The 12,649-nt window shown below is 55.9% G+C and overlaps 1 protein-coding gene across 5 annotated transcripts in view; it reads right to left on the reverse strand.

The window, feature by feature from the left end:
- LOC117221946 (uncharacterized) overlaps nucleotides 1-12,649 on the reverse strand; it is a 173,143-nt gene that overhangs the window by 81,919 nt on the left and 78,575 nt on the right. Inside the window, exon 1 of one of the 5 annotated variants that reach the window (XM_033473314.2) lies at nucleotides 6,396-6,661. The exons of 2 other annotated variants lie outside the window; for them this stretch is intronic. The gene's annotated coding sequence lies outside the window, so the exon portion shown is untranslated. Of the gene's footprint in view, nucleotides 1-4,057; nucleotides 6,251-6,335; nucleotides 6,662-12,649 lie in introns of those variants that run through there. 2 more of the 5 variants (XM_033473316.2, XM_076520368.1) reach the window with 2 other exon arrangements.

The raw sequence follows: 12,649 nt of genomic DNA on the forward strand, positions 1-12,649 counted from the left end.
TATCGGACGATCCGCGGCTTCGCTCGATATTCGTCGCCGTTCCGACGAATCGCCGCCTCGCAAATTTTACCGGTATTTTGTCGAGCGTCCGTCAAGTTGCATCGCGTTCGACGCGGTCGCTCGTGTCGCAAGATCGGACAAGTTCGCCGGTTCGGCATTCGCGAAATTCCCGGTCCGGGGACATCGAGATCCTTCCGCGGTGATTATTCTCCGGCGAATGTTGCTTTTGGCAGCGATCCCGTCGCGAGTTCTTTGAAAATCCGGCAAGTTCGTGCACCGGAGGGTGCGGGGCGGCGAGCGGTTCGGCCAAATTCCCGGTTCCAGGGCTTCAAGGTCGTTTTCCCTTTGAACCAGGACCGTGGACGCGGGCGACGCCGTCGGTAGAACGGTTGGCAAGTTGGCCAGAGAGTTGGCTGGTTCGATAGCCCCGATGCATCTCTCGCGACGGAGGTTGCGTACACTTTGACGCGAATGCGCATTCCCGCCGAGATTCGTCACGCTACGTTCGCGTTCACGGTCGCGGACGAATGTTCTCGCCGGTCGTTCTCGCCGGCGAACGTTCGCCGAAGTAGACTTTCAATTTTTTTTCGTCCAAGATTCGACGTTGTTAAATTATTTCGAGCACCGCCGATACAAAATTCTCTTCGAAACGGCGAGAACCGAGGGGTGGGTTGTCTCGAGCACTCGCTCTCCGTCGATTTCGGGAACTCCGTCGACTGGCCGATCCGATCGAACGGAATGGGAATAAATGCTGGGCCGGCGAGACGAGAACGGGGAGAAAGCAACGGCGAGCAAAATGTTCGATGGAACGCGGGACTGTTCGGAGAGGGAGCGTGTACAAATAATCCTGGCCGAGCATCGATCGTCGATTTAAATGATAATGCCGCGAAGGAGTCGGCCTTGTTCCCAACGCCCGTCTCTGCTCGATTTCGATGATAATGCTGCCCGGGAGAACCCGGCCTTTCTCCGATTTCTCCGATTTCTTCGACGACGCGACGCGCCGCGCCGCGCCGCGCCGCGTTGTAACGTCGGGCGAAGAAGCGCGGACGACTTCGAACAAATCGATTCGCCCGGTTCGAACGATTCTATTCGAACGAAACGGGGCGAACCGCTTCGGAACCGTTTCTCGTTTCCCTCGTTCGCGCGGAGAAACCGGTTACGTCCGAAATTTTAAACGATTTTCTATAATTTCGCCGGTCTCGATCCGATCGTACGTAGACGGACGCGCGTTTCGAAGAAAAGATACGTCGTTTCAGAAATTCCAACAGAGAAAACTGAATCGTTTCGACGGAGAACGCGCGACGGAACATCGTCCTCGGTTCGCGATTACTCGCTCGACGACGATAACAAGAGGAGTATCGCTTCCGGAATATTTTTCGATCGTCGTTTTTTCAAACGAAGAACCGACGCGTGCACCGTGTGCGGGACGACGATGGAAAGTCGCGGCATGTCGGATCGTGGTACGCGGAGTAATTTAGGTTATCGAGCTTGTTCGTTCGCGATGCGAAGAATCGCCGGAACAAGTAGGATCGCGGAATCAGAGATTGCAACGTTCGCGACGTAAAAGCGACGTCGCTGCACGCGCGCACCCGCCATGCACTTTTCGCGACGATGCAATAAATATTTCCGGCAGCGTATACCTCCGTTCGGTCCCGTTGGTTCGCCGACACAAAGTTGGGGCAAATATCCCGGCAGTCTTTCCGAAAGTTTACTCGGAACGTATTGTCCCGTCGGTCTTCGAGGGGTTAACTTTCGCGAAACAGTTGCACGGAGACCGTCGTTGCTATCCGTGAAATATTCGCCGCGAATGCCGGATAATTCTCCGGTTAGAAATAATAATAGCCGATAAAAAGCGGAACGCGAAATAACGCGACTCGACGCGGAAGCAATTTCTCGATCTCTACGAGTTCGTAGAGAAGAACGATCCGAAGCTTTCGCAAAGAGATCAAGGGTGACACTTTGCTTCGAAACCTCGAGGAAAACGTTCTCATAGAAACGCGAAGAAGGTAGTTTTAGGGATTATTCGCGGAAAGGGTTGTTCGATCGAGGCTAATCTCGATTGTTCCGCCGATCGCGATTCATCGATGGGGCGATCGACGATACCGGGAACGCGATCGGATCGAATCGGAGCAGAGCGAAGCGGAGCGGTGCAGAGCCCCGATTCTTTTTACAGTCTCGAAACACTGCCAGACGAATCGCCACCGACTGCTCCTTTTTCCGGCCCCCCTCGGCTCTGTCCCTGTCAAAGGGTTGGTTTTCCAATTAACCGTGAAAGGGGTGCTCCGGTTACCTCGTGGCCAGCGTATACACACGACAAAGCCACTGTTTCGCGCTACCATGCTCGCATGCTCTCGCGATACCGGGGCAAATCTGAGCTCGAGTGGCTCCGTCGGGACTCGTAGCATTTGATCTGGTTATATAATCCCGTTGCTAAATTCCTTTGCCACCCTCTCTCCTCCCTTCGCCTTCTCTACCCGCGCCGTTGTTCCTCGACGCGATTTCTCCTCCGCGTTATTGGCTCGCCTCGAATATTATTTCATAGAGATTGCCTCGGATCTGCATCCAACAGCTGCTATCGGATTCGAACGGTACAGTGTACCGAAACGATTTTCCAATTAAAGCCGCGCCCCTGTGTTCCTCGATCCGGATAAGAACGTCTACCGCCGGCGTTCGTTCGCGGCAGAAATAAATCGGTGAAATGTATTTCACGAAATTCGCTCTTCCGCGGTCTCGATCTTCGTTGGTCGACGATAACGGTTTTCTAATTGGATTACGAGTCTTTGCGCGAGCAGGAACGATATCGTTCGATCGCGTCGCGAAAGATTTTGCCGCTTGGATGCGCGTTATATTCCATGGGACAAATTGTTGATATTATCTCCAACGGTTCGTAGTTTCTAGCAGACGCGGGCGCCACGGCTGTAAGAAGAACGTAGCGGGAGAACGTGGCTCGTTGGAACGTCTGGGTCGAGCAACTCATCCGGCGAAAATTGGCGGGCGTTGTAAAGTCGGCTAGGAAAATTCTGCGACAATTCGATGTTCTGCAAAGGGGTGGCAGGGGCGGGACGAGGGGAGACGAGCACCGGGACCCGGAACCCGAGACCCGGAATTTATCGTTATCGCGGGGGCGATACCGCGAGAAATTCCTGTTCCCCAAAGATCTCGACCCGTCGCGTCGCGTCCCGTCCCGTCGCGTTCGTGCGCATTAAATGGCTCGCAATTCCGAGGAGTTGCTCCGAAACAAACGAGCCGCGTTCTCGCGAAACGAAATGGCCAACCCAGCGGCTTCTTCGCGCGTTACATCTACGCGTTTCGCGGACGCGCGAAGGAGTTCGCGTCGTTGGCCGAGGATAGGAGTAACCGTGGCCTGGGCCGTCCTTCGCCGCGGCGAGTTTCACGATCAACGACGCTAGGGCACGTTCTTCCGTCGACAAAGTTCTCCGGCCCAATGGCAATCGATAACAATGGTCCCGGATCGGTCCGGTAGCGGACCGCGGACCGCGGACCGCGGACAGCGGGTCGCGCGAAACCCGGAACAAAAAGAGCGCACGGATTCTTTTCCGCGGAGCCGCGACGTCGTCCCACGGTTTTAAGAATCGTTCAACTTTCCGCGGAGAATTTAGCCGCGAGTAGAAAACGCCTCCATGGTCGGACACGCGACGGAATCGCGTTAATTAAAATACGCGTACGTTTCTTTTTCTTTTTCTGTTTTCAGCGACGCGGCCCCGTACCAGAAATCCAGAAATTTAACGATGATTTATATTCGCGTATAGAAAAGAGATCCGAGTAGAAACGGCGCGCCGTGGTCGGACGAAGACCGAATCCCATTAAAATGCATGCGGTTGCGTAGGACGTTTTTCCTCATTGTGCTTGCATCGCGATTGTTTCGCCGGGAAGAACGACTTGTCCGGAACAAAAATAATTTATCGTATAGAAAACGTGGCGTAGTAGATTTCTTTGTGCCGCAGGAAAGGCACTTTTTCCCGTCGGACTTTGAGCCGAGTTTTTCACGGAGCCCGGCTTTGTTGCCGGGAATTATTCAGTTTGAAGGATATATTACCTCCTTACTCTTCTCTCTCTCTCTCTCTCCCTCTCCCTTTCTCTCTCTCTCTCTCTCTCTCTCTCTCTCTCTCTCTCTTTCCATCAAAGAACAGAGGGAACATTGTACGCTCCCCGATATTGTTATAAAGACGTTTCATTTATGTTCGGGCTCGGTTCGAAAGTTTCCCGAACGGTGCGCGCCGGTGATTAAATTTTTCAAGAAAAGCTCGAGGCTCGCTGCCTCCTCGAAGAGCGGCTTCCACCGTTCAAATATTAAATACCAAGCGAGAGTGTATATTCGCGGTGCTCGTTTCGACGATTACATCGCCGACCGAGAGCCGGTCCGGCGTCGACCTCGGCACCGTTCACGGCGAACCAAAATATTATTCCGCGGAGCTTTCGCGAAACTCGCGCGCTCCGAAAACGGATCGGAAAGATCCGTTCGTGGGCTACGACTGCCGGAGTTCCGTTTTACCTCGGTCGAACAACGTTATCCGCTTCGGTTAATCGTTGACTCTTTCATATTTTTTGCTTCGGACAGACCGGGAAGCGCGATTAGCCGCTTCGCGCGTAATCCGCGCGAACGCGCTACCGATGCTCGAGAGCTCCCGCGTACGCGGAGAGCGGCCGAACCGCTGGAAATTCTTCGCAGGCTATTAAACCTCGTCGAACAGTGGCTATTTTCTCTCGCGAGACCGACCTTTTAATCCGCCGCGCTCCGCTCCGCTCCGCTAGTTCCCGCGAGTCGGCGACTCGGATCGTCGTGGCTTTAATCCTGCCGTATGCGGAGGAGCGATCGATAGCGGTTTCGATTCGAAGAAGAGGGAGCAGGTGCCGCGTCGGTCCGGTGCTCCGGAATCGCGTTCTCGCGTTCTCGCATTCTCGCGTGCTGCCAGACCGGCGTGCTCGCAGTCACCGCGTGCCAGGCATCGAAATAATTCGAAAAACGAACGGCTTTCCACGATCCGCGAACGTTAGGGGAGAGCTCGCTCGATCGTTCCCGAGCCGTTCGCCCGTCGCTCGTCGGCGAACCCCGAGGGGTCGAGCGGGCTCGAGCGGAGTCGAGGAGGGAGACCCTTGAAAAATACGGCCAAGAAACTGTGTCAGTGTTGAAAGTGTAATGGACTGGGGGAAACCGCACGGAATATTTGTATTCGGCGCGTTGCGTGTAATAAACTGTGATCACGCGACCCGACGGCCCCGCGAGCTCGGGACCGCATAAAACCCTCGGTTCGCTCGAGCTTTTCACCGAGCGGAATCGTCGGGACCGCTTTGTGCCGTCTTCTCGAAACCGAGAAGTGGGCAGGGGGGATATCGACGTTTTTTTCCTGCGACGGGGCGACCGTGGTTTCGGGCAAGCGTCGGAGGAATTTGGAGTTCGAGGAATCGGACGGGCGATGGTATCGCTGGCCCGGCTAACGTCGAAACGATAACTCTTCGCGAGAAGTTCGGCCGTCGAAAAATCTGGGGAGACCGTGCGGGAATGGCGAGACGATCGAAGACCGGCAAATATTTTTAACGAATGCTACGATCGCGAGGAAATCGGTGCATCCGATTCTAAACGAGCGACCCCTTCTTTTTCGAGCGTACAAAAGAACGTCGTACCTCACCGTCGAATCTCCGAGCAGTTCGAGTCTGCGATCGATCCACTCCGCGATACCTTGATCTCTTTTAGTCTCGCGCCAACGGATCTCGCACGAACGTATCGGTGAACTCGATAAAACATTTCCGAGGGTTGCTCCGATTCATCGACCCGTACCGTGCCACTCGGTAGCACAAATTCGTCGAAACCTCTCACGGACGCGGACGGCTCGGCGCGAAACGCGGAACGCGGAGCGCGGAACGCGGAGAATAGAGGGTCCGGTCGGGGCAGAAGAAATCCATGTTCGTCGACGGATACTTTCCCGGACCGAATAAAAAGGAAACGGGACGGTCGCGTAACAGCACCACGGACACGTCCGTCGCGACCTATGTTTTTCAGCGAGCAACCGATCGTTTCGCCGATCGAGGAATCTCCGATCCTACCGATCGAGGAATTCTTGCAGCTTGGTCGCACGGTTCTCGAACGGAGAAGATCGACCGAGTTCCGAACGGAAGCGCGGACCTAGGCTGCGAGCGTCGGCCTTCACCTCGATCCCCGTCCGACCCTAAGAAACTAAAGCAAAGGAAAGAAACGGGGCGGAAAGAGGAGAGGAGAGAAGCGAAGAGGATTGGCTGCATAATTCACGCGCGATCCCCCACACGGCACGTGTCGAGCGATCGATCGCGTTTCTCGCGAGTTCGCGACGATCACTGACCTCGACGCGACGTTTCGCCAGCCTCGTGTCACGACGTATCCTCTAGCATCAAGATTTTACCTCCTGCCGGCGTAGGTTTAGCTCCGTCCGTAGATCACAGAATGCTCGGTCTATCACAGATCACCGGATCACTTGGAATCGGAAACGAAGAGAAAGAGAGAGAGAGAGAGAGGGAGAGAGAGTCGCGCTGTTCCTCGAGGATTTCCGGGAGCGATCGAGCGATCGAGCGATCGAGCGGGCCGCGATCCGCGATCCACCGACTACGATCGGATCCGCGTTCACGATTGCACGTGGTGCCGCGACGTGCGCCCACGCTAGACTGCCGCTCGCTCGCTCGGCCGTCCGACTCGTCGCTGACTCTCCCTACTGCGTGGTTGGCCGACCGGCTGGATGCCGGGGCCGGAGCCGGGGCGGCGGGGTGCCGGGCCGTCGGGTCGGATGGCTGACTGCATGGCAAGAGCAACCCTTTCCCTCCTCGGCGGCCCCCTCTCCCGCGAGCCCACAGCCCGCAAGCTCGCAAGCCCACAGCCCACAGCCCTCGGCTCTCGGCTCCCGGCTCTCGGCTCTCGGCTCTCGGCTCTCGGCTCTCGGCTCTCTGGTCTCGGCCCTCTGCCCTCGGCCCACAGCCCCAGGTCTTCTTTCACGAGGCCGGGATACGTCGCAGTCACGCGTTTGCAGCCCGCTGGAGAAAAGTTCGAGCTTCGATCTGCTCGCGTCGAGTTGCTGCTCCCTCCCGCCCCCACTCGCTCGCTCGCTCCTCTCTCTCTTTCTTTACCCCCCCCCCCCCCTATCCCTCGGTTCCCCTCTCGGAGACTCTACTCTCTGCTCTGCTCTCCCGCGCACTCGCCCACCAGCCGCCTCACGAGGGATTCTACTTCCGTTGAGAGGATTTTCCTAGGGATTTTCTGTCCTGGGAGCTTCTCCTTCTTACCCTTGTTACGCCGAAACAACGCTCCGTTTCACGAGGAAAGCGGCAACTCTCGACCGGAATTTCTTTTTTGCCTGGATTAGCGGTGCCTGATCCGACCCGGACGAATCTACTGGACCGGCAGCGACGCGACTCCTTGATTGCGCGCGACACCGGAGCTCGGCTTAATCGATCGTCGATCGAGCGATACGACTACCTCGCTCGCCGCTCTTACGCGAGGATTGTTTCTCGGTCGAGAGCTACTCGATTTTTCCTGGTTTCCGTTGGTTGCGCGGATTCGGGTCTAGGTCTGGGTCTAGGTTTCGAATTGAAACTGGAACGTCTCGAGATAGCAGCGTCGGATCGAAGACCGGCGGACGTCGACGTCGCAACGTGCCTCGCGTTCCATTTCGAACCAGGGAATCGAATCTTTTCGGCAGGCCCCGATCCGTTCGCTCCGTCGTTGTTCGATTCGTTTGGGATTTTGCCGGAACTGCCAGGATAAATTTAGTCGGAATTAGTTTGGCAAGAACGTTCTAAAGTTGATTGAAACATGCGAAAGGAGATGATATTGGAATGTTGAACATCGAGCAACGCGTCGCGGATTCGCATAATGATCTGCGCGAAATTAATTGGACCGCCTTCGCGCACAACGCGAAACTACGACCACCGTACGTACAGTTTCGCGGGGAAATTTTGATCATGGACGAGGAAGGTTTTTGCTTCGCATCGCGCGAGAGATATTCGAGAAACTTTTTAATCGGAGCGTGCAATGTCGGGCGATAAGGACGCGAGGGAGAAAGGGAAGAAGCAACCGGAACGAGTAACCGGTGGAAGACGAAATCTTGGAGCGCGGAAGGGGGGGGGGGGGACGAGGAACGGGATAACCAAAGGGTAGTTTACGAGCCCGGCTTTACCCGCGAATTTATCGGGGTCAAAGTTTTGACAGGCAGGTGTCCGGTTTAATATTTTCAGCTTCGAATTTCGGGCACGTAGCCGCGCGCGCAATAAGATCGACGCGCGTACACGTATCCTCCCCGCTGACCGGCAACCTAGCAACCCTGCCAAAACGCGGACGAAACTCCCTCGCGACGATACACGAGATTCGCGGTACGCGTTTACGCGACACAAAATTGGGTATTCGGATTCTTGCAAAGTGTAAATCGCGCAAAGTCCAACGGCTCGTCCTCGATCGTCGCTTCAACGGTCCTGGGCGCGTTTCGAGAAGCGCGTCGCGTCTCGCCGACTTTCCACGAGCGATCCGCCCTCGACGTCGATAACAACATCGGCTCGACAAAGACATCGGTTACAACTCCGTAGACCGTAGACCGTGGTACGTAGTCTGGCTCCCTCCTCGCCTCGATCGCGTCTCCATCGAATTAGCTCGCGGCAAAGGTGAAACGTCGAGGCGGATAAAGTCGGGACGGGAAGTCGTACAATAGAAACCGGGCTGTCTCGTGCAAAACCGGCTTCGTTCTACCCGCAATTACCATTCCATACTTTGAAGTCTCTCGCGGAAGGATATTTGCCTGTCTGCCCCTTGTCGCTCAGTCTCTTTGTTATTCCGCGGGCTCCTCGACGCTTCTCCGCGGTTCTAGGCGCGACCGAGGCCGCTTCGAGATCGCTTCGAGATCGCTTCGAGATCGCTTCGAGATCGGTCCGAGGCTGCGAACGGCGAGCAGCCGCCTTCCGAGCGAAACGCGTCGATCGATGCGACGCCGATGTTTACGCGAATCGGTGATTTCGGGCGAACGGGCCCGACAAACTGATATATTATCCCGAGACTGGGATAATATCTCACCGGTCCCGTGGACCGAGAAACTATCCGGAATAGAAGCGAGCTTCGCGAGTCTCGGGCATTCTCTCGGCATCCGGTGTCGCCTAAAATAACCATCGGCCGAGTGGCCCATAAAATTCTCCTAAGTTATCGACGATCGAGCTCCGAGAGCGCGGTCGCGACGTCGTCGTGGCACGACCCTCGCATTAAATTCGAAGCCCGGTCGCGGCACGATAAAACGTACCGGTAACAGGATTTTTATGCGGCGAATCACGGTCGCGATCGAAACCGTGCCCGGGGAATCCCGTTGCTGCACACGGCCTGCAGCGCGCGGCCCGCAGCTCCGGCTCGTCGAGACAACTGCCACCACGGACCCGTTATTTCAGCGTCGCACGGAAGAATCGTGAATCATTCGTGTCGTAATTATGGACGAGCGCGGGACGGTATCGGCCGCGCGGACCGCTTTTATCGCGCCAATTTCCGTTCGCCGCCGATTAACGTGAATATTCCAGCCGGATCCGTCAAAACGTCTATCCCCGCGATCGCGCGAGCGCGGCGCGGCGCGACGCGACGCTGCGAGGCGCTTCGAGGCGCTGCGAGGCGCTTCAATCTTATCGATACCGCTGTCACAGTCGTTGTTCTTGCATTCGTCCGGACGCGAACGTTGCAGCGATAACCGAAGCCTAAGCGATCGACGACTTGTTTTTTGGGGGAGAAATCGAACGATTAGACTCGCTCGCTGCTCAAATTTGAAACGATCGTTTCATCCCGAAACACCGTCGAACGTTCCAGCGATATTCGGTCGGTCGAATTGCAAATTTTCATTTTTAAGGAATCCGTCGACGCACCGCCGCTATTCTCGCGTCCGGATCGAACTTAACTTTTTATCGATATTAGTCGTTCGCAACGATAACGATTGCTCGACGCCGGCTCTTCGAAAATGGAAAATTCGCGCAGTAGTTTACGGCCCGATCGCCGATATCGTTCTTCGTCGAATCGCTGTGCGATCTCGTCGAAATGAAAACGATGCAACGATCGTTTTCGTTCGAATCGAATCCGCGGACCGTGAACAACCGTAGGAGAACGTTCGTAGGGCAGCCGTTGGAATTCGAAAATACGAAGATCCACGATTTCGTGGTTGGTCGGGTGCAATTAAGCTCGTTGTACCGAATTGGGACGCGAGTCTAATCTCGCGGTATTTCTCGCGGCAGATTCGAAACGGATTCGAAGGGACCGTCCGGACCCGGGGGATCCACCTTTCCTCGGAATCCGCGGCCGTAAATCAACGACGATTCCCGCCGATTCGCGAGGATCCCCGTTAATTGCGTCGTCGGGTCGGCGGGTCGCGCGCGGGCGAGGCTGTTCCGCGTCCATTTGTCAGCCGGCGATCGTCGAGCTCGTCGAAATCAAGGCGTCGAACCGCGACCCTTCTTCCGCCTCGGGACGGAACCTGGCAAAACGAGCGCGTCCGCTCGCAAATCGCCGGGATTTATGGTCCCGAACGCGAGCCCGTTCCCGTTCCCGTTCCCGTTCCCGGCTCGTGGCGAAACTGCCGCGCTCCGTTCCGATGCGCCGGCGCAGATTCGCTTTTCTTTGTCGCTTTTTGTTTCCCCAACCGGTGTAGAGAAAGATCCGTTTTGGTTGCGAAATCGTTAGCCTCTGCGTTTTCACCGTGCTTCCTTTCAATCGGACCGATCGAAATTGTACGCTATACGCCGTGCATGGGATGCCGTAGGGATGCTGCTGTACGAATGCTGCGCCTTTGGAATGGCTGCGCGCACGGTCGACGCGATTCGCGAGTCGCGCGGTCCGCGAATTCCCGTTAAAGGAGATCGCGCGTCGCGAATATATATATATTGTCCTCTTACGACGCTAATCGTATCGCCGTCGCGTACGAACGAAACATTTTCTTTCGTCACGGTGTACCGAAAATCGTAGCTCGGATCGTTCTTCGAATGCGTCGCGAGCGCGATATTGGCCCACCGTGCGCGTTGCTCGCTGCCGAAAGACGAAACGGAAAGGATCGTTCTCGTCGACGTCCGCGTTCGTTCGCAACGGGGCCCGGCGTCGGTGGCCCGCCGTTGCTTTGCAGCGTCGAGATTCGAAGCTCGCCGTTCCGAAATGCAGGCGAAAAACAAGCTGAAAGCGGGAAATAAACCGTAGCCGGGATCGGCACGAAACGGCTGCTCGCATCGGTATTCACGGTGTATACGGTGTATACGCGAATGCGCGGTCTGAAAACCCTCTAATAATCCGTACGGCTTGTATCGATTATCCCGCGGGCAGACCGGCGGCCGCTCGTTTCTCGAGGCGCGAAGCGTCGCGGTAGAGAAAATATTCTTCGCCGGCGAGGATCGCTTTTAAAACGGTGGGTGGGCGGACCCCTTTTGTTTCGAGCGAAACAATTGCTGGCGCGCGATCGCGCCTCGCCGATATTCTCTCCGAAAGCTCGCTTCGAATCGGTCCACCGCGATCGCTCCGTTCCATTCGCGCGACTTTCGGGATCGCGATTATTAACTGTTCGCGGAACGATTTCGTACGAAGTTAAGCCGATCAACGATCGTTGGTTGGCTACGAAATTCCTACGCGAGACGCGGACGATAAGCTCGTTCTCGCGGTTGTCCGATATTTTTCGTCGCGATCGCGCGTCGGAACGCTCGATTCCGGGGCAGCGTTTGCTATTCGCGACGATTCGACGCTAGTTGTCGCGTCGCCGGTAACGCATAGATGCGCGCCAAAAAGTTTTCTACCAATTAGTTTGGCGCGGTTCGCTGATTACGAGTCGTCGATTCGGTATTGTTATCGGGATTGGTGGGTGGCGAGGGAGGCGGGTGGCGCACATTGGCGCGTTTCGCGGTTTATCCATATTTTGGGATTATTGGATACGGAACGGTCCTTGCCGGTATTTATTTGTCGGCCACGAACGATAAATATTTACAGCGTTGTTGTTTCATCGATGCGCTCGGACTCGGACACGGCACAGCGAACTGCGCGCGATCGGTACGACTCGTATCCATCGATTCCGTGTTACGCGGCATGTTTTATTTATGGATCGGCCGAGAAACCTCCGTCCGATACATTTTTAAAGGTTCGGGAAGAGACGAGATTTCCTTCGTACGCGATGTCCGATCCCGAGACCCGACACGCGCGCACCCGAGCGTGCGTAGCTAGGAAGTCGGCGAAAGTTACGTTTACCATTCGCACGCGTCTTCGCGTACCGTTTTTCCATTATCGAGGCGCGGCGACTCTAAATTATCCAGGCTCCCGAGGACGAACGGCCGAACTATGCCCTACTCGCTCCACTCGGCTACTTAAGCGTCCCTTTCGATCGTCACCCGCGGCCCCGTAAACCCACTCCCGCATCCTCGAGGGCCCGATAGTCTCGAGACGATGAATTCTGGCCTCTCGGCTGCCGCGAGCTACGACGTACTCCCGACTCGTTTCACCGAATTTCGTAAACTCCGCCTACGATGATCGCCCGAGTCTCGATAACCTCGTTTCTCGATAAACGCGTGTATATTACCGAAAGTAGAGACGCTTTCGATACTAAATTGGAAGTGTAACAACGAATAGAAACTGGAAACTCGAACGTGGTCGGATTAAGACGTTGCCAAGGTAGGATCGAGGACG

The sequence above is a fragment of the Megalopta genalis genome, chromosome 3 (assembly GCF_051020955.1).
Source record: "Megalopta genalis isolate 19385.01 chromosome 3, iyMegGena1_principal, whole genome shotgun sequence".
Taxonomy (NCBI): Eukaryota; Metazoa; Arthropoda; class Insecta; order Hymenoptera; family Halictidae; genus Megalopta; species Megalopta genalis.